At 39.2% G+C, this 17180-nt stretch overlaps 1 protein-coding gene and 1 long non-coding RNA gene across 2 annotated transcripts in view; one reads left to right on the top strand and one right to left on the bottom strand.

Moving 5' to 3' along the window:
- The window catches only part of SCAF4 (SR-related CTD associated factor 4), a 273314-nt gene that overhangs the window by 31861 nt on the left and 224273 nt on the right, over positions 1–17180 (bottom strand). The gene's annotated exons all lie outside the window — the stretch shown is intronic.
- On the top strand, positions 1590–13261 carry LOC135050182 (uncharacterized). Its single transcript, XR_010241565.1, has 3 exons — positions 1590–1639; positions 7258–7363; positions 12424–13261. It is a non-coding gene; the product is annotated as an uncharacterized LOC135050182 (long non-coding RNA).

Raw genomic sequence — 17180 nt, 5'->3', positions numbered from 1 at the left:
AAGGAGATCCATCAGCGGGAATGTGTGTCACTTTACACAAAAATAATGCATTCCATAATAGCTACTATTACATGGGTTTCCAGGTGGTATTGTGTTATTATCCCTATATCATCTGCAACAGGACAGACAGGAGAATGGTTTACACCCAGCTGGGCTCGTTATTATAACCGCCACCATCCCGTACGAGTAAAGACCATACTCAGCAACAATCGTATACTACTCAGTAAGATAAAGCGGATGTTCTTGGATAATAGCGCACATTAGGGGACTTCATGTAATCAACAAGAGAAATTATAAAAAAAAAAAATGAGAAGTGGTCATCTGCTTTGTTTGTAAAACAGAATCTGAAAAGGCGGCTAGACGCAGTTTTGACGCATCGGGAAAATGTATCATACAGTCTAAAGATGACAAGTGGAGAAGTTGCAACCAAATAACTTCTAGTTCTTTATCTACTATATTGTACTAGATACTGTAGCTAGAAGTTAATTTGTTACTATGCAAACCCCTTCTAAAGTATACGATAGACGTTACAATAGACCACAGGTTCTCAAACTCGGTCCTCAGGACCCCACACAGTGCATGTTTTGCAGGTCTCCTCACAGAATCACAAGTGAAATAATTAGCTCCACCTGTGGATCTTTTAAAATGGGTCAGTGAGTAATTAATACACCTGTGCACTTGCTGGGTTACCTGCAAAACATGCACTGTGTGGGGTCCTGAGGACCGAGTTTGAGAACCCCTGCAATAGACCATTTCCTAGATGAGGCATTCCCAACCTCGGTCCTCTAGGCACACTAACACTACAGGTGTTAGTGATATTCAGACTTCAGCAGAGATGGTTAAATCAAAACAACTGAGGTACTACTCAAGTCATCTGTGCTCAAGCATGGATATAACTAAAGCTGGGACTGTTAGTGAGCCATGAGGACATAGGCTGGGAATGCCTGCCCTAGATGCTATGGGGCAGATGGATTAAGCCCGGAGAAGTGATGAAGCAGTGACAAGTGCAAGGTAATAACACCAGCCAATCAGCTCCAATATGTAAATTAATAGGAGCTGATTGGCTGGTGCGTTATCACCTTCCACTTACCACTGCTTTATCACTTCTCCAGGCTTAATACATCCCTATGTTCTACTACATTTGTATCTGTGCCAGTTTTTAATACATATTTTAAGAATATATTAGTACAGCTGTTCTAGTTACTACAGATATCATTTTGTGTTTTGATAGATTTGGGATTTCACCTATTTGTAATGTCTGATTGTGTGGTTTGTGTAGTATTTTGCCAAAGATTAGCACACTCCTCTCCCAAATCACTTTACTTGAAGAAAGAGAATTATATAATTTGATGGTATATATATATATATATATATATATGAGAGACCTATCACATATACATTAAAAGCATGTGCGTTTCTCTCACTAAACAGTGCTCTAATGTCATACAAACTAAAACAGGTCTTTGAAATGTAAAAGCTGAATGAACATTTTTTTTAAAATCACATTTAAAAAATAAATCAAATCCAAAAAACAGTAAATAAAACCTGGCATCTGCAATCTCTTATTTAATCCAGTGTTTATCCTTTCAGCTTTTAGTGCAATCAGCATGAGGACTTAGCACCGCTAATACTTAAGAGTGTAAGTAGTGTAATTTGAATGAATTTGCAAAACTATAAATCACTTTCAGTTCCAGAGTGTAAATATCTGGCAGCAGAAGTTACGAGAGACTTGTGACATAACTGCCGCTCATTTTTCAAAAATGCTCAACCTCCTCCTGAATATTTCTGGGAACACAAAAGCCCTCTAAACTGGTTTAAGGAGATGCAGTCACTCTAAATCTGTGGTGTAGTATGGTATGCCGGCGGCCAGGCTCCCGGCGACCAGCATACCGGCGCCCGACCGCCGGCATACCGACAGCGTGGCGAGCGCAAATGAGCCCCTTGCGGGCTCGCTGCGCTCGCCACGCTGCGGGCACGGTGGCGCGATACGCTATTTTATTCTCCCTCCAGGGGGGTCGTGGACCCCCACGAGGGAGAAAAAGTGTCGGTATACCGGCTGTCGGGATTCCGGCGCCGGTATACTGTGTGCCAGGGTCCCGACAGTCGGCATACTGAAGACGACCCCTAAATCTGGTCTCCAAATAGAAGTGAATTTATTTAACTCACTAAGGCATCCCTTTAGCTAAGTTTAAGACACCCCTTTTACTATCAGCAAAACAAAAATATGAATGCAAAGGGGGAATTTAAATTTTTTTAAAAGTTGGGTGTCTCATATCTAATAGACAGGAAAAAAAACAGACACCCAACCAACTTTCCAAACATTTGAATTCCCCCCAAAGTGTGTAAAGTTAAGAGTGACTGTATCTAGGTACACGCCTGAACAATGATGATATAGCAGTGGTCTTATACAATGTAACATTATCATGTCCACGTATACACTACACGATCCACCATATGACGACACGATATACAGTAATGTTACAGGGGTTATGTTGCTGTACCACATCGTATGTTATATTGTCCCATCCGATGTGCTGCATAAGATCAGACAACTCATCAAATTAATTCTGGGTAACACTAGGACGATAATCGGCACAACGTTCATGATATTGTCCAGTATGCATCCTCCATCGAAAGCAGCATGCCCCCCCCCCCCCCCCAGCCATTGCTCGTCACTGCCGAGCCCAGTTGCTGATGACATTGCATTGTTGCGCATCATACAAGTGTATACGCACCTTTACCCATCAAAACATTCATTGCTATGAGCGCCATCACTGCAGATATATTGTCTACACTGGAGGATTAAGGTCATACCAAGCCATTTATTAAAGAGGTGATGATATATATATATATATATATATATATATATATATATATATATATATATATATATGTTTTTGTTTTTTTTTAAATGAGGAATTGAATATATGGTATTATGTAACCTTCAGGATAAAGAATACATCTACTAATGACCTTATTGTAGAATTATGCTTAGTAGGAAACTGCTTGGCACATTTATTAAGCACGTATTTAATATAGTTATTTATATATTTTAACCTGCATTGTATACACATATAACGAGATGATCGCTTTATATCCACTGAGTATTTTTGATCAGTCCCCAGAAATTCTATAGTGAGCCAGTTCACATAGTGGTAATAGTGGAAAGGAATGCATACATTGGAGTAAATTTACTAAGGTGGGAGTTGTTTTTTTTTTTTTTTTAGAACTGGTGATGTTGCCCATAGCAACCAATCAGATTTGATCGATTATCTTCTAGAAGCAGCTAGATAAATGTTAACTAGAATCTGCTTGGTTGCTATGGGCAACATCAGTTCTAAAAAATAAAAAAACCTCCCACCTTAGTAAATTTACCCCCATTGTGTTTGAAAAATGATCTGACTTCATCTTCCTAGTCAGATCAAGTGATATGCAAAGTAAATGACACTGGGGTAGATTTACTAAAGCAAGCCTGACCAAGCTGTGGCTCCCCAGCATATGTGCAACTACAAGTCCCAGCATGCCTTGGTACAGTTTTGCTATTAGGGAGCACAAACGGTGGTAGAACATGTTGGAATCTGTAGTTTCACAACAGCTGGATAGCCACAAGTTGGTGAGGCCTGTACAAAAAATTCCCATCGTAACCAGATTCTATTTTATAGAAAGCCATTGAGAAAGGATAGCTGGAAGCTGATTGGTTACTATGGCAACCCCACTTTTCATTTTTAGAAACTTTAGTAAATCTACTCCGCAGACTTGAGTACAATTAACAATCTTTCAATCTGTGGCCACACCTAATGGCCTACCTGCTGGCCGTCAGCTAATTGTAGAAACGGGCCATGTAACAAGGGGGACACAGAGCACAGATGATGCACTTTTCACTGTGGAAGTTTTATCAAAGCATATTAGAAAGCAGGACGTCACTTCTAAATGTATACTGCAGTCGCAAATGTGTGGTATTAAGACTATTTTCTGCAGTTCTAGAGCTGTAAATATTTCTTAAGTAAAACAAAAGATCTTAAATACTCAAAAAAAAATTAAAATAAATCCCAAATCTTTACTTTCCAACCAATTAACTTTTGCGCGTTTAACCACTTCATTAGATTTAAACACCTCTGAAGCGAAGATTTTTAATTCTTATCTGCTTCCCTCTATAGAAGATTTAAGAGCTTTTGCAAGACTTATATTTACAGAAGACCAGGAAGGGTGATTTCAGTTATTGCTAAGGACTGCTGGAAACGGGTGGTGTTCAGTATGCCGGCGGTCGGGCTCCCAGCGCTCAGTATAACGGCGCTGGGAGCCCGACAGCCGGCATACCGACACTTATTCTCCCTCGTGGGGGTCCACGACCCCCCTGGAGGGAGAATAAAAGTGTGGCGCGTGTAGCGAGCCCGCAAGGGGCTCATTTGCGCTCGCCACACTGTCGGTAAGCCGGCGGTCGGGCTCCCGGCGCCGGTATGCTGGTCGCCGGGAGCCCGGCCGCCGGCATATCGTAGTGAACCCCTGGAAACAGTACAGTGCAACAGATGACCAACTACAAAGAAGCATTACTGAATTGTGCCAGGTTTTCATGGAACTCACTTGAACAGACAAATATTTACAGTCTGATGACATTAAAGGGATTGTTCTTGTGGCTGATGACAGTACCTTCACTCCCAATTAGTGCTGCTAATTTCTTATTCTGATTGCTATAAAAAGTTAAATGGATAAATACAGTATTTTCCAAACATCAATCTTTGGACTTTCTGAAAAGCAGGTATAATTCTAACATCATCAACCACTGATTAATGTGGACAATCATTTTATTTGCCCAAAAGATAAAATCGATAGAACCTGCTAAAAACTAGAGATGTGCGGGTTCGGATTTACTTGGATCTCAAAAACGGCATCTTATTGACTATCAACTCGCATGTTTTGGATAGCCAATGAGAATTCTGAACTTGCGCTAATTTGTCAAAAACAATAAATCCAAATCCGCACATTTCTACTAAAAACCAACCAATTAATGACTACACTTTGAATTTATTTTGCTTGCCACAAAATAAGAGCTGTTAAGAGTCCAGGATTTATGCTTTTTATTTTTGGTGTTTTTTTTTAATATACATATGTCATAATAAAAATATACATGTACCTTTTATGTTCACATTTTATTTAAAACATTCTAGTGCATTGCATACTCCCTGCTGTTGCTCTACAACTTTTTGTGTGCATTTTTGTATGTATTTAATGTATTTTTCATACTATATATTCTTAATTTACATTAAAAAAAACACTTTTCGTTATTAGCACCTTAAGAAATAATCTTAAAAAAAAAAAAAAAAAAAAAGGGGACAAATCCTTTGCGATTTATTATTTAAAAGCTCACTAGCTGGCTCATGAATGTGTCCAATAGTTCAAGTCTGTTAATAAGAAAATCTAAAAATAAAACTCGCAACATAATTATGAAACATGCATATACATACACTATACATGTGTCATAAAAACCACTAACCATGAATATTCATAATTATACACAATGTGTGGCTAGAATTAAAGTTTCCCAATTCAGGGCAGTCTGTAGCTCTAAAAAGGTGGAAAGCCACCAAATATAGTAAGCATAGTATTAAAAAAAAAAAAAATTATTAAAAGTATTTAGAAGAAAACACATTAAAAAATGTTCTAAGATTTCTTGACAATCTAAATCTAAAATTCACATTTTTATTTTTTCTCTATAAAATCTGGACATACCTAAAATTGCAGTAGATTGTGGGAATCTTCCACGCTACAAATATATAAACACACAACTAATTCTGTGAGGTTACAGCCTACTAAATTAGGAGTTAGTGCGCATTGACCCCCTATTTTTTAAAAATAGGATATGGTACTAATATTGTAGCTAGGTGCAATCAAACCCTCTTCATTAAAATAGTAAATGTTATTCAAACAGTTTAAAAATATAGGTACATTTCCAAAAAAAGCAATGTAAAATCAAACAAAATATCTAGTTTCACTTGATAATCTTGATTTAAAAATATTCCTGTATTTATCATCATTTATGTACACCTCCTCATAATGGGTTGAGTGTTTGTTACTTTGTCTTTATTAGCAAAACTATTAAAAGCAATAAAAAAAAAGTAAGAATATTGTAAAATTGGTGATTTAAAAGACTAGATGTGTTCATGTATATCCTCCTTTAATATATGGACTGGACTAATATTCCATTGTGATTAATCTGTTTAAATATGTTTAATCCAGATAATATATTAAGAGTATATAAATGAACACTTTTAGCCTTCTTAAATCACAGATTTCCATATAGCTTTTCACAATTTCTCATACTTTTGTTTTTAAAATCACAAAAAAAAAAAAAAAATGTCTATCCTATTACAAGGAAGACAGCATAAATAATACAGAAATATGTCAGGGTTGCCAAATAAAGCTAGATATTGGGATTATTTATGAATACCCTTTTTCACATTGCTTTTTGAGGGATGCCTATATCATGGGCAGACTAGATGGGCCAAGTGGTTCTAATCTGCTGTCAACTTCTATTTTTTTTTTTTTTTAAATTGTTTGAATATGGTTTACAATCATAATAAAAAGAAGTTGAATGCACTTAAAAAAAAAAAAAAAAAAAAAAAGCAGCGTCTTTTCTCTCTTTCTGAATTTAGCGCAATGAAAAATTCATGTCCACTCAATTTTCTTTTCAGTTTTCACAAAGAAGAAAACTAAAAATTGGAACCGTTTGTACATTACCACATATTGCCCCAAAGGCTGCTTGAGGGGCAAAAAAAATCTTTAGACTAGACAAGCTGATTTGCTTTACAAATGGGCAAACAGTAAAAACTAATCAGAATTGTTCCGTATGAAAAACCATAAGCTACAACTATAAGCAGATCATGGTACAAAGCTTGTAAAATAGGTCACATCGATCATTGTCTCACTAGAGAGGGGAAAAAAGTTACCAAAAAACATGTGGAAAGTTGAAGAACTTTAAAAACAAAAAAAACCTGTGTCTCTCTCAATTGAATGATTTGAAGGAACGGTCACCCGGCTTGTCTAGTGTAGGTGCGGTATCCAGTGAAGCTTCTTACCACATAAAAATAACATCGTCTATAGCACAGCCATGCCCATCAGCCAAGCACACATACAAAAGTGAGCATTTTGGGGAAACCAAATCTATATTAATTATGCCATGCAGCACAGACGTCACACACAATACTTAAGATAAAGCCGTGCCTGCTTTACACAAACTAATCCACGGTTTCTATTTTACAGGTGTCATATCCAAAAATAGATTTACAAGAGAACAGGTTTAATTCCGCACTGGTCAAGAACCAAGAACTGTAAAGAACCAATCATAATATAGACCAAGAATTGTCTGGTAACAGGGCACAAGGCCTACAATTTATACTGTTGGTGGAAGAACCATAAAGTCAGTAATTGCTTACTATACACTGAAAAAAGAGAAAGAATGAAGACTTCTTTTTTGGCGCACTCTTCAAAATAAAAAAAAGTATATATCTTATAGGATTAAAACATAACCTTCAGTAATATATATTAAAATATAATCTCCAAATATGTATAAATACATTGTAAAAACAACCGCAAGGGCGGTAGGCAGTACACAAAATGTTATTTACTGTAACACAGGTCTTAATATCCTGAATTAGAATATATCGCAAGAGATTTTTTTTTTATCAAATAAGAGGTCTGCATATAGAACTGACCTCAGCACAAATAAATTGTTTCAGAATACAATTAACAAATATGCATCGCATATATTGGTTGAGATTGTGATAACATACGCATCCAAATGAACAGTGGTTGATATTACAAGCAAAGAAAAGAGGGAGGAAAAGACTAAAAGTAATTCTGCTGTCAATGTTAGACTGGAATTCTGGTACTAAACCTACTGTAACCGGGTATTCCCTGGGGGTCCCCCACCAGGTACTAGCTCGGCCCACTAGTGTGTAGCTTCCAAGGTCAAATGGGGTTGGGCATATACTGTAGAGTGTGTTAGTAGGCCAATAGGTCAGCATTACTGCCTAAATACCTAACCTGAATCATTGATAAGAGTTCACGAAAAAAAATATTTAGAAGAGAATAAGGAGCGGATCTGCTTTTGGCGTTAGACAGTGGACACACGCCCACCAGTTGGAGAACTGCTGTGGGGAGAGGAAAAATGGTCCACTGAATCACCAATGAGAGTCCTGAAAAATAAAGTGGGAAAAATTAATCTAGGAGTTACTGGAGGCGAGTCCTGATATACAGGGAATTACCAAGGAACTGGTATATTAACTGGATATACCCGTTCAGAGTGATAGTTTATACGTCCTAATGTCACTCACTAAGTAATGATACAATGAGCATTCAGCATGATGTAAATAATTTCACACAGAATGATTTGGGTCCTTCAAAATTCCAGACTGATGAACTGCGTTCCTCTGAGTGTGAGAAGGCAAATAAAGTAATCCAAGCTACAACCCACTATCTATAGAGCCAGTAGGACTCCCTGATAAATTGGTCAAAACAAAATTGTAGCAAGCAACAAATCAACACTAGAACAGTTTGTTCCTCCACAGACTTCCAGAGAGCTTAATTAGTAATTTACGCAGCCTATACCTCTTAAGGTGGGTACACACTGGCCGATATATGGCGGGTCCGTCAGCCAGTGTGTACAGGCGATATGTCTGTGAATTCAGTCGTTCAAAGACATATCGCGTCGGCCCCGCAGCACAGCAGACAGCCAATATATCTACAGATATATTGGCGCATCGCTGTGTGTGTACGGGCGACACATGCTGCTGCGGTGACCGGCGGTGATTGACAGCTAAACTGGGTGGCCGTGTGTACACGCCCGCCCAGTCCATGACATCAGTCCCCGACGGATCGGGCAGTGTGTATGCACAGCACACTGCCCGATCCGTCCATAGATATATCTGCAGATCAATTGATCGGCAGATATATCTATCAGTGTGTACCCACCTGTAGTCATATAGGTCTTTTTATTTCAGAGACACACTTTCTCTAGTAGGACTGAAAAATTGACAAAAACTGTGGCTAAATACCAAAGAACATTCAGCAATATTACAATGGTTACACAAAATTATTTTTTGGTCCTACAATATATCAGACCAATACGCTCATCCTCTAAATGTGATGAAAATAATAATCCAAAATTCAAACTGTATAGTGGACCAGTAGGACTCCCTGTAGAATTTAAACATCGCAAGTATATCACAGGCAACAAAATCACCGCAATTATCCTGTTTGTTGCTGAGAAAGGATACACTAATGTAGCTGAAAGATTAACAAATCACCGCAAATGCAGTTTGTTCCTCTAAAGCAGGCATGTCAAACTCATGGACATCCAGCTGTTGTGAAACTACAAGTCCCAGCATGCTTTACTAGCTGATCAGTGGAAGGTATGCTGGCACATGTAGTTTCACAACAGCTGGAGGGCCATGAGTTTGACATGCCTGCTCTAAAGGGATACACTTACTTTAATTTAGCTGAGAAATTGACAAAAATGTGTCTGACTACTGGGACTGTCTAGGACAGGCTGTCTGTATTCATTGCAACTCCCAACTGAGTGGGTGTAGTTGGGTATGCTGGAGGCCAGTCTCCAGGCGGCCGGCATACCGACAGCTGGGAGAGCGCAAATGAGCCCCTTGCGGGCTCGCCACACTGCGGGCACGGTGGCGGTATTCTCCCTCCAGGGTATACTGTGCGCCGGGATCCTGACAGTCAGCAAACTGAAGACCACCCAACTGAGCTGCAATTTTCAATTTGCTCTTGTATGAAATCACATTAGTTTACTCAATGAGATATCAAATATAAGTAATACAGAAAACTGGAACATATAAATTGTTGGCTAGTGCCATATGGCTCTCAGCATAGGTCTGTGGATACAACGTATCAATAAGCAGCAATAATAAAGAACATTAATCCCTATGTGCCTGCACAGGAGATAAAGGATGGAGCCAGCCTATATTTACCGCTCCTGTATGCCCTTAATCGTATCTGGTGGTTTCAGCATCATTCATTCAAAGGAGTATTCTGCCGGTCAGAGGGGGAGAGGCGGCCGTCTGAGACAGAGTGAAAGAGGTCAGATGCTGCTACATCTAGTGCCCCCCGTGTTCCACGGTACTCTCGTCCAGTGTCGCCTCGTGGAGCGTGGAATACACATTTCGCCCGCACGTTCGGGCTTATTCACTTTCGGTTTCATTGTGGTTGTTACCATGTATGTATGTTTGGAGATTAGATTTTAATACCAATTACTAAATGTTACATTTTAATCCTATAAAAACTAGTGATGAGCGGGTTCGGTTTTACTCGGTTCTCAAAACGGCATCTTATTGGCTATCCAAAACACGTGACATCCGTGAGCCAATAAGATGCCATTTTGAGAACCGAGTAAAACCGAACCCGCTCATCACTAATAAAAACACACTTTTTTCTATTTTCAAGAGTGCGCCAAAGAAGTAGTCTTCTTTCTTTCTCTTTTTTCAGTGTATAGTAACCAAAAATAGATTTCCATGAACCATTGTATTAACTGAGTAACCTACAAATAAATGAAATTCCTAAAAAGAAATAGTGCAATAATTATATTTATGTAACATGGATGTGAGTGTATTTCTAGGAGTAACAGTAAAATCTGAGCCATGATTATCAGCCATAAACAAACATTAATTTTCTAGGTTTAGATTTGGATGGGTTATATTGTTTCTGTGCATGGTAAATAATGCCTGCTTTATTTTTAGATTACAGTTTGAACACACCCCACCCAAATCTAACTCTCTCTGTACATGTTATATCTGCCACACCTGCAATGCACATGGGGGGGTCATTCCGAGTTGATCGCTAGCTGCCGTTGTTCGCAGCACAGCTATCAGGCTAAAAAAACGGCAATTCTGCACATGCGTATGGGGCGCACTGCGCACGCGCGTCATACTTTCACAAAAGCTGATGTAGTTTTACACAAGCTCTAGCAACGCTTTTCAGTCGCACTGCTGATCGTTTAGTGATTGACAAGAAGTGGGTGTTTCTGGGTGGTAACTGGCCATTTTCGTGGAGTGTGAAATTACGCAGGCGTGCCAGATAGAAACGCAGGAGTGGCTGGAGAAACGGGGGAGTGGCTGGCCGAACGCAGGGCGTGTTTGTGACATCAAATCAGGAACTAAACTGACTGAAGTGATCGCAAGGTAGGAGTAGGTCTGGAGCTGCTCAGAAACGGCACAATTTTTTTCTGTAGCAATGCTGTGATCCTTTCGTTCACAGTTCTGCAAAGCTAAGATACACTCCCAGTGGGCAGCGGCTTAGCGTTTGCACTGCTGCTAAAAGCAGCTAGTGAGCGATCAACTCGGAATGAGGGCCGTGGTTTTGCCCAATAGCTAACTTTTTGGGTTTGCTAACAACTCTGAATAACCATCTATGGGTCTAATTCAGGTTGGATCACAGTGTGCGATCCGACCGCAAATAATGAGAAAAAAATGCGGGCCGCAGAAAATGTGATCACCTCTGCCTGTCAATTAGGCACAGGCGGTTGCGGGACGGGTAATGCTCCGTTTCCATGGAGGAGACAGAGCGTTGTGGGGGCGGACTAACGGGGGCGTGATCATGGTGGCTGCGTGACATCACACGCAGCCGCCACGATCGAGAACATGGTAGCGGTACGCCTGCGAGCGCAGCTAAGCTGCGCCGGCAGGAGCTATCCTTAGTTTTTGCTAACAAGCAGAAATTGCAATGTGTTCGCAATTTCTGCTTGTTGAACGGGGGAAGGCGGCGGTCAGCACGCTGGGTGGTCCCCAGCATGCGATTCAAAGGATTGCAAATTCTGCTTATTAACAGAATTTGCAATCCTTACTGAATTAGACCCTATGTTCGGTATAAATCTGATGAGATATACATAGGCAAGTCATAAGCAATGCAGTGGTTCTCAAACTCGGTCCTCAGGACCCCACACAGTGCATGTTTTGCAGGTAACCCAGTAAGTGCACAGGTGTATTAATTACTCACTGACACATTTTAAAAGGTCCACAGGTGGAGCTAATTATGTTACTTGTGATTCTGTGAGGTGACCTGCAAAACATGCACCGTGTGGGGTCCTGAGGACAGAGTTTGAGAACCTGTGCAGTAATGTATTGCATATCTGGGAAACAAGCTGTAATTTATAAGCACAAAAGGGTAAATGCACAGTGCAAAAATCAGCTTTGGCATGGCCCCGATTTCTGCCTAAGTGAATAGGTTTGCAAAGCAAGTTAGTGACATAGCTGCAACAGTGACTAGGATTGAATGGTACGCGTTAGGGACAGTGAGGGTGTACTTTTCAAAGGTAAGCGTACAAAGACATCTAATGTAGCAGAGCAGTGCAAATACTAAACATTATTGAAACAAGAATAATTGCTAAAAGTTTTTTTTTTTTTTTTTTTTGCTGGACAGGTGTGCACAGACATTGCCACTACACAAAAAGACTTATGCATTAGACAGAAGATGACTTTCCTGCATGTACCCACACATTAAATAAAGACACAAAAAGTGGCTCTCCCTAATCTTATTTCAATGAGGAATAGAACAGGTGAATTAAAAGGGATGCGTTAAACTGTACATATCAGTGCACCTATATACATGTGTCCGCCTCTATGAACATCTGTGTTGGTATCGCTTGGGAGTGGAGTACACATGCACCTTGACGCAACCAGAGTGGACCATTTTCAGTGGATGCAGCAACACATTTCAATAGTCATGCTTCCATTTAAATGCACCAGAAAGAGCATAAGTAAGTAAAATGAGCTCTGTAACTTATTCAAATGTCTTTTATTTTAGCTTATGTGTATATGTAACTGTAATATGACTCCTGGGCTATTCTCTATTGCTAATCTTTTAATCTAGTGCCTGGTACTCAGAGTGGAATCTTTGGTCAACCATACAAATAACACAGTACCTGTGTGGAATGCAGGATCCTCCAGAGAGATCACACTCTAGAACAGTGCCGCGTGAACCTTTTACTAGATGGGTCCCCAATTATCAGAGGGTGTCTTATGAGACCTCAAAACAGACAGTTTGCATTAAAAATACTGCATATTGTTATATTGGGGACCAAAAACAAAGATTTGGGACCCATAATGAGTGGTCAAACCATAGGTTGCACCCCCCCCCCTCAATTATCAAGATTCTGTATACACGAAAGTCGCTTCACACAATGAAATTATTTGTTGCATTGTATTCCTGAATGCAAAGGTCTGTAGTATACGTTTGACTTATTAAATTAACAAAAGAAAACCCAGTTGAGAGTTATAATTTTTTTTTAAATCAGAAAAGCAATTTAATATATGTCTTCTGTAATAATGTTCTTTTTGTTACCGCATTTCAGTTAGAACCTTTGCTGCAGCAAATGTAAAGAAATAAGGAGACAGGATCTCACACTGAACGACCTGTTGGTTAATCGGGAGCTTCTCAAACTCAGCCAATCCAGACCAGGGTTTAAAGATATACAGCTGACTTAATTAGTACCTCAGTCAATTTGATTTAACCATCTGGACTCAAGCTTGAAAATCATTTAAAACCTGGACTGTAATGGCGAAGTCAGAGTTAATCGCATGTAAAAAAATAAAATACAGGTTGAGTATCCCATATCCAAATATTCCGAAATACGGAATTTTTCGAGTGAGATAGTGAAACCTTTGTTTTCTGACGGCTCAATGTACACAAACTTTAATACAGTTATTAAAAATATTGTATTAAATGACCTTCAGGCTGTGTGTATAAGATGTATAGGAAACATAAATGAATTGTGTGAATGTACACATATTGTTTGATGCAGAAAGTTACAAAAAATATTGGCTAACATTACCTTCAGGTTGTGTATAAGGTGTATATGAAACATAAATGTATCCTGTGCATAGACTTGCGTCCCATCACCATGATATCTCATTATGGTATGCAATTATTCCAAAATACGGAGAAATCCCATATCCAAAATACCTCTGGTCCCAAGTATTTTGGATAAGGGATACTCAAACCTGTACAATACATCAATAAAGAAATATACAAAATTCTAAATTTAATGCTTCCCTACATAGTTAACTTTAATTGTATTTTTTTTTATTTAGCATTTAGAAGCCATACTAACTGCTTCCACTTTTTTCTTTGATAGAAACAAACGTTAGCCATCAGTTTCTAGTCTGATGATATTGTTATGTTACACAAAGATGAATTTCTAAAGAAAAGTGAATTATATCAGTGATTCTCAACCTCGGTCCTCAAGTACCCCCAACAGTTCATGTTTTCCAGGTCTCCTCACAGGATTGCAAGTGAAATAATTTGTTCCACCTGTGGGTCTTTTAAAATGTGTCAGTGAGTAATGAATACACCTGTTCAACTGCTCAGTGACCTGGAAACCATGAACTATTGGTGGTACTTGAGGACTGAGGTTGGGAACCACTGAATTATATTACCCAATACATTTTTTGTTTTTAAACCAATTGTAATTAGAACGCCTATTCCACTCAATAGATGCACAACACTATAAATACATGAATGTTATGATGCAAAGTAACCCAACATATGGGTAGAAGGAGCTTCTTACTATACTATTCTACTATATGTCAGTAGTTTGATGCCTTGAGGTGGTTGATCAGTGCTGTCCTGTGGAATCCCATGCTCTGGACTTGAATCTTAGGACTCGCTAGATGAGATCACCTGGTCGTGGTTGGTGGGCCCATATTTTTGACCAAAATTATGCTAAGCACCTAACTTTTACTTCATGTTGGATTGCAGAATTTTATTTATTTTGATTAGCAGTGTTTAGTTTATGCAGTGTACACTAGAATTTTCTTTTCTTTGTTACTGATATTTTCGGAATATTTAGCAACTCCCATTTATCGTAGAACTGCACAAATCCAGGTCAGCACTGCTTCCGAGCTTGCGTCACTGAATAAAACGAATCAATAGTTTATTTAGCATTGGTCCTATAATGCAGCCTTTGCACCTCTGAATTAACCTAAACTCCTGTAGTTCTGCTAGATCTCCTTAGGCTGGGGCCACACACAGCGGCCAAGCGGCACTTAGCCAGGAGGAGGGTTGTGTGTGCATATGGATCCTGTTCTGCGGGATTCCGCAGAACAGGATCCAGCCAGTGACACATGGGAGTTCATAGAACACAGTGCAGCACAGCTATGTATGTTGTCCTGCCATCGGATCTGGTAGCAGTGGGACTGCCGCACGTGTGGGCGCCTGCATGTGCAGTCTCCTTGCGGCCAAGCAGGACCCGCTTGACCACACAGCGTAGAGCAGTTGTGTATTCTCTGGTGCTTCATAAAAAGCAATGAATCCATTAACTGATGCTGGTTAAGAAGATAGCATGCCGTATTATATTTTCAGTCTGCGCTGAAAGGCCCCAGTCATGCTACATGGTGCGCTCTCACCCCATCTAGCAAACTACTTTTGTGTGTGTAGCGCGATGTGCCGTGTGCAGCCATCTTATCGATGGTTAGATCATGTCAGGGGCCCATGTACAGTCTCCTTGCAGCCAAACGGGATCCGCTTGACCACTATGCGTGGCCTTAGCTTTACTTTTCCACTTTAACTTTATGAAAACAAAATACAAACAGGCAGAAACATTTTTGAGCATTTAAAGCTGCGTTATTTCACACATTCGTGACGTCAACTGGATTCTTAGGACATTCATCCTACATTGGTGACTTTTATCCAACTGAAACATGTCTGGGAAGATTTGCATCATCCATAAACAGAAGTGTGGTATTTTGACATTTTATCATAAATTAGAACATTGAAAACACTTACCCCAAACAATCCTAACATTGCTGTTTTGTGACAGTGTTGTAAAACAATTGAGACACACTAGTATTGATTTGACTATCCAATAGTAACTACACAGCGTAGAGCAGTTGTGTATTCACTGGCACTTCATAAAAAGCAATTAATCCATTAACTGATGCTTGTTAAGAAGTTACCATGCCGTATTATATTTTCAGACTGTGCTGAAAAGCCCCAGCATGCTAAATGGTGCACTCTCACCCCATCTAGCAAACTACTTGTGTGTGTAGCGGGATCTACAGTGTGCAGCCATCTTATCAATGGTTAGATCATGTCATTTAAATGTATATTAACTTATTTCATAAGTTGCCACAGAACAGGGCAGAAAAATCTTTCAAATATAGCATATTATTAAACTGGGAAAACATTTCCTATTAATTTCCAAATAATTACGTTTAATATTGTTTGCAAAAGGTAAATTAAAAAGCAAAATGTCTTACTAAAGCAGTGTACTGTATTTTTTTTGCTCTTTATTGGTTGAACCAAACCTGTATAAGACTGTAAGCTCTCACCAGGGATTGCCTTGCCTTTTGATTTTGCTATGTAATTATGTATGTTAATTTGGGAACTTGTCCGTATTTATATTATGTTGTCACCTTGTACATACGTCATATTGTTGTATGCTCTATCCCCTATGAACAGCACTACAGTACACATGTGGCACCATATTACAATAAAAAATACAAAAAATAAATCTTAAAATTTTCAGTGCGACATCCTGTGCTTCAATAGGAATCCATATGTGACACTAGGTGTAACCTATATCTGTACCTTACTGTACCATTGTCCAGTATCCACGGTCCCACATTCAGGAAAGGCTCCCTGTAGTGTGCTTTATTGAAATTACAAACATGAAGTCTGCAGTATAGTGGGGCAAAAGCTCCATGAGGAGGAGGAGGAGAGGGGTTGCACAGTTGGAGACAGGATGGTGATAGGGCAGGTATTCTTCATATTTGCCAATAAGATCCTGATTGTTCTGGATTCTGTGAGCTCCTATATTGCTTTAATGCTTATGGTAAAACACAGAGCTCCAACAACTGCAAGTTACCAAGTAATAACATTTGGATAAAGTGTCTCACAAATTAAGAGTTCCTTCACTTCCTAGCATTAATGGTTTAATAAAGGTAACTTTAAACTTATTTTATTTAAAGAAATTATGTAATGGAACCAGCAATTTCTTGCTTGCATACTTCTGTTTGCAATATTTAAAATGATTCTAGTAACCATAAAAAAAAAAAGGCAACTCATTCACACACATTAGCAAGAATGAGGTAGTTCTATAAAACATTGCACAATGTAGGTGGGAAGACGACTTATCCCTCAATACAGGCCAACTGCATTTGAGAACAGGGGTTAGATGG

This window comes from Pseudophryne corroboree, chromosome 2 (genome assembly GCF_028390025.1).
Source record: "Pseudophryne corroboree isolate aPseCor3 chromosome 2, aPseCor3.hap2, whole genome shotgun sequence".
NCBI lineage: Eukaryota > Metazoa > Chordata > Amphibia > Anura > Myobatrachidae > Pseudophryne > Pseudophryne corroboree.
Note: the sequence above shows the minus strand (reverse complement) of the source record. Positions and strands in the feature narration are given on the sequence as shown.